The sequence below is a fragment of the Copadichromis virginalis genome, linkage group LG15, assembly GCF_057382275.1.
Source record: "Copadichromis virginalis isolate Kocher_CV1m ecotype Utaka linkage group LG15, C_Virginalis_male_GT1.1, whole genome shotgun sequence".
NCBI lineage: Eukaryota > Metazoa > Chordata > Actinopteri > Cichliformes > Cichlidae > Copadichromis > Copadichromis virginalis.
In genome coordinates, this window is record NC_140632.1 from 2,072,416 (window position 1) to 2,086,082 (window position 13,667).

The following is a 13,667-nucleotide window of genomic DNA, read 5'->3' on the forward strand; positions in this document are numbered from 1 at the left end:
ATCTTCAGCTCCATCTATACTTAATGAGTAACCAGAACTGCGGGGTCATTGGGACGTGTTTACTGCAACACTGGGGCTAATTAGACCGTGAAAGTGTCACAGTGTGCTAAATTACTTATATCCCTGCCCCTTTGTGTGATGTATGTGCTCCATGTGTTTTCAGGAGAGCAACGCTGTGCATTGTGCATCTCTGCGCATGCATGCATGTGCTGTGTGCCGAGCCTGTGTGTGGGCGCGCGGCTTTGTTAGCGATTGTGTAAGAGAATGTTAAATGCACGCGTCCATAAGTTACCATCAAAGGCATAAAGCATCACCTGCATAGATGTGGAGGGAGACAGAGAGTGAGGTGGATTCAAACGGACAGGGCTGCAGCACGCATCCTGCGCTCCACACGAGCCTGGCTAATGCTGGCAGTGGGCAAGGATTCACCATCAGCGCCCAGTTTATCTCTGTTTCTCTATCTTGTCGTTCAGTCGTGGAAGCAAATCTGAATGACCTTATGTGCTGTTACAGATTTTTTTCCCTTGATGCCGTACTAACTAAAAGATCAATCTCTGTAAATGTTTGATGGTGACCGCCACATGCTCAAAACAGTGGGATGACAACAGGAAGTAATCAAGCGTCTTTACCCTCAGTACAACTACTACTACTGTAGGGAGCTCAGGAAGTAGAGGAGGTCATCTACTAATTGGAAAGTTGATGGTTCGGCCTCTGACTGCTCCAGTCTACATTGGCGAGATATTGAACCCCATTCAGTAGAAAAGCATTATGTAAGAAGGAATCCATTACAAGTCTCTCTATTTTCTACATTTTTGCTTTTTGAAAAGTGAACTATAAAAAACACTCGAGGATGAGGCTGGTGGATGAAAAATGTCAGACTCATGCTGTCTAAAACACAGCAGCACATCGTGAAGGACAAAAAGAGCATTAGTCAACTTTAATTGGCCCAGGGTTGGCTGGAAGAGGAAAATAATGTCAAGTCCCCTCGAGATTACCCAAAGGTCTATTTTATGAGGCAGTTGTGCTTCACGTGATGTTTGCTAGCTTTGCTTGTAGGCTTACTTCCTACCCATGGGAACAATCTGTGATGGCTCTGAAGTCTCAACCAGCACTTATATCAGCTGCCATCAAGCCCTACAAAGCACAAACATGGTTTTTACACGAGTTACCTGCTCATTTAATGAACCAGTGTTTGTAATGAGGAACACGGAGCTCCACGCTCCAAGACTTAACGTGAACAAACAAGCCTAACTGGGTCTTATCCAGTATCCTGGCATCTTCAGCCTGTCCCTAACATGGTGTGTAAACACTATTTGCTGGATGAAGCAGCGAGGATGAGAAGATGGGTTACCATTTAAGCAATATTTGAGATCAAATGAGTTGTAGCATGAAAGGTTTCCAGAACTTCTTCCTAGATGACAGGCTGTGGTGAAGGTCGGAGCCGTCACTGAGTCCCAAGCTTCTCTTGCTGATCTCAAATCAGCTAGACATGATCCATGACAGCAGTGATATAGCCAGGTCTTCATCGGTGTCCTGCTCTGACAGATTCACTGTCACCTCGGGGTCATCTAACCTTAGGAATAGACATGTTTGCTGAGCTGTGGACACCTCCATACTAGGTTGAGGCACACAGATGGGGGCCTCACAGATGAAGGGCAAGAGTGCCCTTCATCTGAGACTCCGACATAAACAGGATGCATCGTGACCCCAGCAGTGGAGGGAAAGAAATAGTGTTTGCCTCTTTAACAGGCAAAACAGCCAGGCTTTCAGAGGCAGTGTGAACAGAGGGAGCTGGCCCAATCTACTCTGTTCTCCCTTTCCTGTCTGTCACAGGAAAGGGAGAACTTAATCTACTATTAAGGTGTATGCATCACTGATCTGTTCTTGTCATGAGGGGTTTGGGGAGAGTTTATTTTTAGCCACCTTCTACTGAATTTGACTAAAGCATACTACATCCTGTGGTTCACTCCTCTGCCCCTCAGTAGAAATTGCCAGTTTTTACCCATTGGGAGGGTACCTCTGAAGCCGTTATCCATCAAACTTTGACAATAGCTAATAGGGTGAATAATTCATGCGTCGTTTTGTGCTACCCAAACTGCATCCTTGTTGAGATGTCTTGGGGAGGTGCTGCCAGAATCTGCTCTCTTGGCCGAGAAATAGTAAAAGGTTGTTTAGGTGCACAGCGGCTCAGTTTCAGTGCTTTTCCTCTGCAGTTCTACGGGGGACAGAGAAATTGAAAAATAGTAGCAGACCTTTCTCCATGTTGCAGAGTTACTAGTAGAAACCTCAGGTGCTACCAGTGGCTGTCCAATGGGAACCTCGGGCTGCAGTGTTTGCTGTGTAGGTTTAACAAAGGAGTGCGGCGGCAACAGGTTCTCTCAGTGAAACATCTGTTCAGGACATCTGTAAGTTTGTGATTAAGGAGACTTAGCACAAATTTCCTCTAACCAGGCCGCCTACAGCAGTTACAAAAAAACAGTATCATGCACTGGTGCACCATTTTCATTTAAACTGCATCCTGTTGGATTATGCCCAAAGGTGAATGTACTTGGAAAAATTTCCTCTATGCAAATCTTAAACGTACAGATGCATGAGAACAAGTGACAAAGCTTTTGGAGTTCACAGAGTTCACAGCTGTAAATGGTCAGTTTAGCTGGCTAACACTGGTGTATTTCCAGTGCTCGATGAGTGTACGCAACCTGTTTGTGGATTTTGGTGGCATTCCTCATTGACCCTTTTCTACCTAAAAATAAGTACCTCAGCCTCCTTTGAGACTCTGCTCTTGTTCTGTGAGAGCGCAGAGATAATTCATTTCCAAAGTTATACCTCCTTCCGACTCGATAGCTCAAAACTGAGGAGCTCCAACAAGCTCCCGGGCTCGTAAGTGTCAGGTTTATTTAGCTGACCAGACGAGGTGGCAGTATCACCTTTCAAATCCACACCCGCTGTCTGTCCTCAGACACCATACAGTATCTCCTCATTATGTCAGGTCTGATATGCAAAGTAGCCTCGGGAACTACTGTAGCATGGCAGTGGCAGACAGGGATAGGGTGTTTGTCTTTGTGTGTGTGCGCACATTAGAGAGGATGTGTGTGTTTGTCCTTCTATGTTTGTATTTTTGTGTTTTGAAGGTTTCCCAGCTGGTGGCAGGACTGTAGCAAAGATTTTACATGGAGAGGCTATCGGGTTGTCGTCATTGGCTCAGACAGATAAAACACACATGTCTTATCCTCCTCTCGGAGACTCGGCCTTAATATGAAAATGTAGTCAAATGGCCAACTGGCATCAGCAGCTGGAGGCTACATAGACTTGGAACAGGCAGCTTTGCTGCATACAGCCTTCCTTTCTTTCACATACGTTTCCTGTAAGGCACACTTGTGCAAATGTAAAGTGGTGTGAAAAAGTGTTTGCCCCCTTCCTGATTTCCTAGCGTTTCGCGTATTTGTCATGCTTACATGTTTTAGATCATCAAACAGAGCCATTATACACAAATGGAGAAAACTTTTGTGTATAACTGGTGAAGCTTCCCAGGAGAGACCGGCCTACCAAAATTACTCCAAGAGCACATCGTCAACACATCCAGGACGTCACAGAAGAATCCAGAACGAGATTAAAGAACCACAGGCTTCACATGTCTCAGTTAAGGTCAGAGTTCATGATTCAACAATGAGAAAGAAACTGGGCAAAAATCGCCTCCATGGGAGAGTTTGAGGAGAAAGCCCCTGCTGACCAAAAAGAACACAGAGGCTCATCTCACATTTGCCAAACAACGTATCGATAATCCCCAAGACTTTTGGGAAAATACTCTGTGGACTGACGAGACAAAAGCTGAACTTTTTGGACAGTTTGAGTCCTGTTACGTCTGGAAAAAAACTAACACAGCATTTCAGAAAAGGAACATCATACCGACAATAAAATATGGTGGTGTTAGTGTGTTGGGCTGGGGCTACTTGTTGCCTCAGTACCTGGAAGACATGCTGTGGTAAATGGAACCATGAATTCTGCCGTCTACCAAAACATCCTGAAGGAGAGTGTCCGACCATCTCAAGCTGAGGCGCACTTGCGTTCTGCAGAAGGATAATGATCCACAACACACATAAAGACTTTGGAGTGGCCTAGCCAAAATCCTGATCTGAATCTGATTGAGATGCTGTGGCATGACCTCACAAAGGCAGTTCCTGCTTAAAAACCCTCCAAAGTGGCTGAATTACAACAACTCTGCAAAGATGAGCGGGGCAAAATTCTTTCAGGGCAACATTGACTCATTGCCAGTTATCGCATACCCGTGACTGCAGTTTGTGTGTGTGTGTGTATATATATATATCTATGTATATATATGTATATATAGATATATGTATATATATGTGTACATTTGGCCTAAAAGTGCACATGAACTTCTTTACCGCCTGCATGTTTGTGCATGTATAGTTTTAATGTTTTATTTGGGAACAGAATGGTGTGTATGTGTAAGTTTGGTGATGGAGTTTTTATTATGAATGAATGATGAATTTTTATGAATTATTATGTCTATTTTTTTATGTTTAAGGACAACAGATGGAAATTAGCCTTTGGCTATAATCTGGCATGTTTACATTCATGTAATTTTTTTTTTACATTTATGTTCATTAACATGCACTGTCCTAAATAAATAAATAAATATCTCAGTGTGTATGTTTGTGCTGGACACAGGATCAGTGGAGTGAGAAACAGAAAGCTCACCCAGCCATTTGGCTGCAGTCCTAATTGGCTGCGTGCTGTTGACAGGATGCTGACGGAGCACATCGCTTAGACAGGTACTCTTTTTCCTCTCTGTTTCATCTTTTGTGTTTTTGTAAAGATCTCCTCAGAGGACTTTCCTGCTTTACTCATTTTAAGCTTAAAAACACTGAAGTGGTGCCCTTTGACAAGTCACAAAGCTCGTTTTTCCTTTGTTTCTGTTGTTCTGATAGAGAAAATGGGAATGTGGAACCTGGAGTTAGTCCAGCCTTAATGAGACTATTCTGTGCTGCTTGTCGGGCCTTGTGGTTTACTGTTTGGTGACCTGGTTGGCCTTTGAGTGTCTGCATATATGTATGTGTATATACAGGGATTCCTTTTTATGTTTAGCATGAGCAGGCAAAGGTATACATGCATATCGATGCCGGTGCAAATGGCTAATCGACTTTGCACTTTAAAATATAGGAAAACATTTTCCCATCCCAACATCCTGAGCTCACATATGAGTACCACTCATCATAATGGCATACTTGACTCTAAAGAACACACATGCCCACAAGAGAGCTTTTGATAGACGGCAAAGACCACAGTGAGAACGGAAGAAAGGGAGGGGATATAAGCAACATCTTAAATGAAGCATGTCAAAAGACGGGACAGCTCGCCGCCTCGGGATGCTTTTACCCAACACTTTATTTTGATGGGTCACAATGCTCGCATATAAGGCACTTCTTTCTCACTCTGCCTGTCATTCATGAATACCTTTACTGAGTCTGAGACCCCTTAAGGTTTCTGTGCACGCTGTGTACATTTTGCGTAAGGTTATGTCACGCACTGTATTCACTTCAGAGGTGTAACAGTGCATTCAGTCAGGTATGTTCAGAAAGAATAACTCGGCATCATTGTATCTGTCAGTCAAGACTCAAGAATAAAGGAGATGTGCTTTTTGCCGTCAGGGCGTCGTAGTTCTGAAACATCAGCTACGTCAGGATCACCCTGTATTATTTTTCCTAGCTATTTCCTGCTCTTACATTTTTTGCAGTGTTGGGATTTTTTGTTGTTTTGGGGGTGTTTTGTGCACAAAGTGATAGTTCACCATTTTTGTGGTAAAACAGGCTCAAGTCCTTTCAGACCTCCTTTCCACTAACCTGAAAGTCAAAAATAAAAAAAAAGTCAGCAGATAGGCCTGCACAAGAATTTGCACTCTCACTCTCAGACATTTCTAAAAGCACATTTTTCCCATGTTCGCTACGCTGCACACCTGCACATCCCTTTTAAAATCTCTGTAAAATACAATGAAGGCAATCTGTGACCAGTGTTGCCAACTTAGCGACTTTGTCGCTATATTTAGCGAGTTTTCAGACCCCTTAGCGACTTTTTCTCTAAAGAAAGTCGCTAAAAGAAGACGTGAAAGCGCGTATCGCTTTTACTCTCAACAAGCAGCGGGTGCTGTAACGCAGTCAGTTCTTCTTTTACTCTTATGCTGTTTTGTGGATCACAAGGTTTAAAACTACTTATAAACACACACTCTCACACACAAAGTAACTCCACCAGAGTGCCTATTTCGGGTCACTTGCCGGTCCAAGCCCAGGTAAAGGAGCAGGGTTGGAATTGTGACATTAAAAAAAACAATAATTGCTAAAAGAAATTTAATTTGTAGTTCTAAATAAACTCTAAATGCATTTAGGACATTTTTTACTCACTTTATGTCTCCTCCACGATGTTATTTCTCTCTCCAACAACATAGGTTACAATTAGATTAGCATGACCAATTATGCAATTTAGGCGATGATGTCATTTAGCGACTTCTAGCGACTTTTAGGACAACCAATAGCGATTTTCCTTACTGAGGAGTTGGCAACACTGTCTGTGACATTTCAACTCAATGACCACTAATGAAGGTAATCTTTGCTTAACAAGGGCTAAAGTTTGCTTGCTGCTTCCAGCTGTTTCCAGAAGTCTTTCCTTGAAGTTTCCTGCAGCATCAGGCAGCAGCTTAAACACTTCCAGTATACAAAGGTGCAGTTTATCTCAACAATGCCGAGCATTCTGCCAAGAGCAGAGTGCAGGTTTTCTGGAAACAGTGTTGGAGTTCGGCTCTGTGAGAATCAGCCGAAAGGTGAAGTGTCAGGAACTGTGTGTAGATCAATATGTGTGGTCAGGTGGAGTTTGCCTGTGTGGATTTTCTCCACAGAGAAACACAAAACATCATTATTACCGTAGAGCTTATGCTTTTGGTAGCGTTTGCGTGTATGCGTGTCATCGTTCTGTCTATAAACACGGAGGGGGGGGGGGGGGGTGTCGAGTGGGGTCATTTTAACAATCCATTAAACTTTGGCTTACATCCACCAAGGCCTTCAAAGTCAACTTTCAAATATATTGGTTGAAAATTGACAAAAAGCCTTATAACTTAGAAACTCACTAACTTAGCACCCTATATAGATTTTAAATATCGTGTCACATGTGACCTCTTCTTCAAGGTCAAATGAGATCAAACTTTTATAAAATGGTTTTTACTGTGCCACATGCAGAAATGTGCCGGGGTTTTTTTGTTTTTGTCATATTTTTTTTTCCTGCATATTTTACAGATGTTTCACGTGGTTTGTAGCAGGTTTGATGCCAAAGACAAGGAAATACAGCAGCTATAGTAAATCTATGCTCAGTCAAGAAGACGACTGGCGTATAATAAAAAAAGGACTTTCACTGCTTTTAAATAACGTTTTGTCATGATCATAATCAACATTGTGGCGTATGGCCTCAGAATTATTGTTAATTGCGTACTTCTTTCAGGGAATGCTCTAGAAAAAGCCGGAGACTAATGTGTAAGGCCCGTGGGAGCGTCTGCTTTGAGAGGAGCTGAAGCGTTCTTAATTCCCTTAAACTGGAGGGAGAGTTTAAAAGGTGAAACTGCTGTTTGGCTGAGTGCAGGAAGGAAGGCAGACAAATTTCAGAGCCATCAGGGGATGACCCCGCATTTTAAAGCACAGTCTCTTCTGTGTGTTACGCCCTTTGACTACGATGACCTGGATGACTGAGAACCTTCACAGACATTTTTCTGTTCCTAACCATTTACTGACTCAGCAAACAGTAGTAATAACAGAGCAGCTCACAGATTGAGAGGTTTAATTTTTGAGTCTTTATTTTTCCTGCTTCAGATGAGTCACTGACTGACAGGATGACTTGGAGACAAAATGGCTTAGAGGACACAGGATGGTCCAAAGTTCAGTACACTCAGAGTGCTGAGAGCACACCTCCTGTTACTAAATATAGCTTTTTAAAATATTCAGAGGATGTTCCAATTTTAATAAAGCTCTGTCACCAGAACTGTTCAAAGTGAGCTAATAACATGTGACATCTGTGATCCCTTGTGTTTTTCCCCATTTGAGAGCAGCGTTTTTGTGATTTTCAAATACATTTGTACCCGTCCTCAGTGTGCCATCTTCCCATATTACTACAATATATATTGTAGTAAGCTAATGACGTTAAATATGTGAGTTTATAATGTCTTCCTTACACTGGAATTCTGGGAAGACATTTGGGGTTTACCACAAGTGCATTAACAAAGGCTGGTGCCAAAGAGGGTATTACTGTGTTTTTCTCCCCTAAGGGAAATTATTATCATTCTACAAAAACATGTGGCCTACATGTGACTACAGATATGCAGTGGAGGACAGCAATGGCTTGTGATCACACTGCTTATGTTAGAATCTGCCATTTTTGCATATTTCCTAGAGGCTGTGGCCTCAGTTGCCCTTACTCTGGTCACTGTTTGTGGCTGGGCTTTTATATAAGACCATACTTGTGATTTTATTATCTGACATTAACAGATAGATTGTCCGCTGAGAAACCCCACATATTGAAATTTGAGTCCCAATAACAAGAGGAGGAACTGTAATATTTTACACGGTGGCTCAGAAATCAAACAGTGGGTGATGGAGTGATGAAGTCAGTCAGAGAGATCCACAACTTTAGTCCAACACGAAATATCGTGAGTTTAGTTTCCAGCGTATTACTTTGTTAATACGTTGTGTCCAGAATTCGCTACTTTCAATACTCTTGTATTTTCCCTGTTTGCACAGTGCTGTGCATAAATGTGTGTTCTGCTAGGAACATTGGAAATAGGTGCAGTGATTTGTTGAAACTTGCACTTATGTGGAAATACAGAATATAATGCAAAAATATTTTGCATATATGTGATAAGTTTGAACGTCGATGTATGGGATGACCGCCTTTATTATCCAGGTAGATTTGCATGACATTAGCAGTGTGTTTGGGATGATTGTCAAGCCGCACAATGAAGCTGTTACCAATCAGACATTTTCCAGATGGTATTGCATGGTGGATCAAATCTGACTATAATTTTCCGTGTTTATATTTCCATCAATTTTAGCTAAATCCCCAACACGACCGACTGAAATGCAGCCCCAAACAATGACATAGCCTCCACCTTTACCTCCACCACAACCTTCTCCCCAGTTTCTTTCCTTAACTATGGTTTCTTCACAGCCATCCTTCCACTGAGACCATTTCTGATGATAGAGTAGATGGATCAAATGAAGGACCAGATGCTTCTCTCGGGTCTTCTGTTAGGTCTTTCCTGAATTTTTCCTGTTTCTTAAGAAAGTAACTTTTTACTGTTTGTCAGCTCTTGATAGCTTTTTCTTCTTTTGTCCAGTTTCCTCAACTTTTTTTAAGGATATACTGCACGCCATTCCAAAATATGCTAGCTGTTCCACTAAAGGTTCTGTGGGAGTCACCTCGCTGATGCAAAAATACACTTTTATGCCTGTCAAACTGTGTTGTTTATGGCATTTTCCATCAATTTAAAGTAACATTTGGGAACAAATGTGTGCACTTGTCAAAGCTGTCTGTATTGTGTGCTTAAATGATCAATAGGTCAATACTAGATGGCTTAACAAATAAAAAATATTCTTCTCAAAATGGTCAAGTATAAATACACTGAAAATGAGTGAAGAAGCAGCCAATGTCCAAAGAAAAACATTGGAAGTCCTCCAAAAACACCTGGAGAACTAGTGCTCAATATTGCTCAAGACCACTTTAAAATGACACGAAAGTCTGTCTTCATGGAAGCAAAATATAAGAGAAATGAGTCGAGCATGTTCATGATCCTCACAGACAAGAATCCTAGTTTGACGGTAGGGTGTTGAGGTGTTATTGGAAGACCAAGCAAACAGTTTTGTGGGACTTTGTGATCTTCAACTTTGTCATCATTTATCCAGTTCACCTGAGATGTTAGTAGAGACATGATCAGCCTCAGCTGTACTTGTAGCCCTTAGCATATTAACATATTAAGCTCGAATGATTGTGACAATGTAATTGTGACATTACATCTTCTAAACAGCATGCATATTTATCATCACTGTGATCACGATGACAATTCACAGCAGTGCCTTAACATGGCCTCAGAAATCTGCTAGCGTGGATGTAGACTCTTAGCTTTATTGACAGTAACAGCTACTGATTAACCTTTAACCTTTCTTTGTTTACGTAGAATGATATTAACAGCTGTTGAAAATATATCAAATCTGACAGATTTCCTGTACCAGGATCTAGTAAGCTAACTGTTTAGAATAGCAGGTGTAAAAGATTGCACTTTTATTTACTGTCGTATCCAGTCATCCAGTTGAACGTGTCCCCTGAGCCACATTCTCAGAAACGTCTTTCAGTACAAAAGAAATATGCACACAGTGCATGGGTTTACAAAATCACTAAATCAAAATCACTTTCCTCTGTCACTCATATGAAATGTGCAGCTGTGAGCTGAGCAGCACTGTCAGGGGATCACAGAGTACAGCGCTATTATGAGGTTACTTGTCAATGTTTTGGGCCTTCGGCTTAGCCCTGTCATAAATCTCCAAAGATGACATCCGATTGTCTGTCATCTCCATTCATGATCAAGAGTCTGCCTGTGCTCTGTCTAAGGTAGGGCTGCCACAAACGATTATTTTGATAGTCGACTAGTCACCGATTATTTTTGCGATTAGTCGACTAATCAGATCATCATCCATTGGACATAAAACGTACAGCTTATTGCACCAGCAGCATCTGCTCTTATATAACTATCATTAGCTTACAGCTTTAAGTGTTTCAGGTCTGTGCTAACTAAAAATAAAGACAAGATGATAGTTTATTAAATTTTAATGACATTTGCAGATTGTTTCGGTGAAGTTTAATAAACTCCTTGCTATCTAAAATATAACAGGACACCGGAGTAAATTCTGGAGCATCTCACACTTCTGATAATCAGCTGCAGATAATCAGATAATCAGATAAATAACATTTTTAAGTTATCTAAGTGACTTATATATCATGTTTAACCTGAGTAGCGAAAGACAGCGGTGGGTTTGAAAACGATTTGCCGGGAGTCCGGTGTTCTCACGGCTCTAGTGAGCCTAGCCCCCGGCTAGCTATCGAGCTAGTGGGTAACAGACGTCTCCGAAAACGTCGGAGCGCTTTTGAAAATATGTGGTGTCCTGATAAACTGAGCAGATATTTGAGGTTTCCACAGCTACATTCTTACCTGAAAATATGTTAAACGTTTATTTTGTGACCCAGAAAGAATAATAAGAGTAATATTAAAACTAACTAGCTGCCGCCATTGTTGGAAACTGAGCTGGGCCGCGCTATGAATTCTGGGATACAGCTTCTTCTTCTTCGGGGTTTAACGGCAGCTGGCATCCTTGTACATGCAGTGCTGCCATCTTCTGTTTCAGTCCGTTATTACACTCTTAAATCCTGCTACTTATTCCTGCGTCTTTTGTGATCTTACAAAGCTTCAAACGACGCGTCGACTATTAAATCAGTCGTCGACGATTTTGATAGTCGACTAATCGTGGCAGCCCTAGTCTAAGGTACTGTAAGCTCCTCTCAACTGAGACGTTGAAAGACAGGTGTTGAGCACGCGGTGCAGAGCCATCGGAGGACGTGATAAAGCACTGACTCGTGAACACGACAGAGGGACCACAGTGAGAAACTGTCCCAATGCTGCGATTCTCAGCACAAATCTGTGTGTGTTTGTATGGCTAGTAATGTGAAAGAGAAGCAACTGTCAACATGTGGATTGCAGATAATCTAAACTCTGGGACTATCTGGGACTCTCCACTATTTGACCTTAGAACTGAAGAAGCTTCTCGGATGAGAGGTGAAACGTCTTCAAGCAACTTAAAGAAGTCCAGACGCTTTTCTTTGCAAGCTCCTTTGACTACGATGACCTGGATGACTGAGAACCTTCACAGACATAATCTAAACTCATTTCCACAGATGCTTGCTTTATGCAACTGATTTGGTTTGGTTACTTTTTTCTGTTTGTTAGCAAGTTTTACCTGAAAATTTGTAGCCAACTGGTGGGAGGGGCTCAGTCTCAGAAGTGATTGACCTGGATGTGGATTTGGGAACTTTTAGAAGGATTATTTTCCTTTGCCAAATAAGGGATTTTACAACATATCTTTACAAATGCATATGCAGATATAAGAAAAACTCAGATATCACTCACTAGTATGGCTCCAGGTATTCTGACTCATTTTCAAAAGACTGTTAAAAGCTGAATATGACTTCAAGCAAAACTCAAGACAAGACAAAAGCCTTTTTGGGGACCACTAACAACAGAAACCAAAACATGTAAAGGTCACTGCAGTGCTGTGAGGGGAAAAAGATGCAGCTAATGTGTTTTAATCACATGTGTCATATAATACTGTAGATACATGTGTTTTTAAAAAAAATTCATCTTCCTTTGAGGTTTATTCAACTTCCATTTCAGGCTTTTTCTGTTTACTGGTGTTTTCTTAACTCGCAGCTACTCTGAGTAACAACTTTCCTCATGACTTTACTGTCAGCCTTACAGGTTATGCATTCTCTTAGGATGGCATGTATTTTGTCCAAGTTTTTTAACTACAGGCCTCCTCGATGGAAAAATGTAGAACATGTCGGCCCCAGTATCCACCAGTCAGCCCATGTAAACATATTTTCAGCACCAGGATGGGGCAGGCGGGTGGGTCAGCAGGAGTGAAAGACAAAGAGAGGGAGGCCCACCATGCATGTTTGCCACACAACGGGGATTTCTCAGCGCTGAGCTCAGCGAATTCTGTTGCGTCTCCAGCAGTGTCTGCGACATGAATATTCATGAGGTCATCTTGTCTTTGGTAAAAGCTTCATGTTGTTCCACAGAGGGTTCGGGGTAAGGGGGTGGAGCTAGGTGGGGGGGTCAGAAAGGTAGGGTAAAGCAGAGCTTGGGTTATTTGTCAGTTGCAGGTTCGTCCTGTAGCATCTGGTGGCGTTCATATGGATCGTGACTGTGACTGTGACAAAGCATTTTTGCAGCAAGTTTATATTCTCCACACACTAATACTCTGTAATATCTGCATTTTACCTACTGGCTGATATGTTTCCTTGCTTCACATTTAAAAAAAAATAAAAGGCTCACACTTACTCAGTGAGTGTGTAGAAAACAAGTCCTCGAGGTCTAGATTTATGAATAAGTAAATAGAATTTCGTGTCCAGCAGTGGCTCCATTTGCCTCGGCCCAGCCCACCGCTTCGAGCAGTCTTTTTTCCCCTCATCCTCACATGGTCCTCTCTAACATGCACATACTCACACACTTTTATCACCCCTTTGGCTTAACAGGCCTACTTTCACCTCCAGCTGCAACAGCGCCGGTATGCCTGCATCTCCCATTCTTATGTAACCCTCAGAAGGAGGGCGAGCTGAAGCGAGCAGGCTCGATCCGTCTTTATGTGCTGGCTTCGCTGAGCCTCAGTGATGCTCATGGGTGCATGTTAAGCCCCGCAGACTGTGCACTGGAACATACATAAAGACAGAAGGCCCTCAGAGCAAAAGCAGTTCCGACTACCTGGTCTGTCCATGCATCTATCCATCTGCATGCGGATAGATGATGTGTCTGCATTTTCTTCATAAGGAGACACTCTGTTCTCTTTATC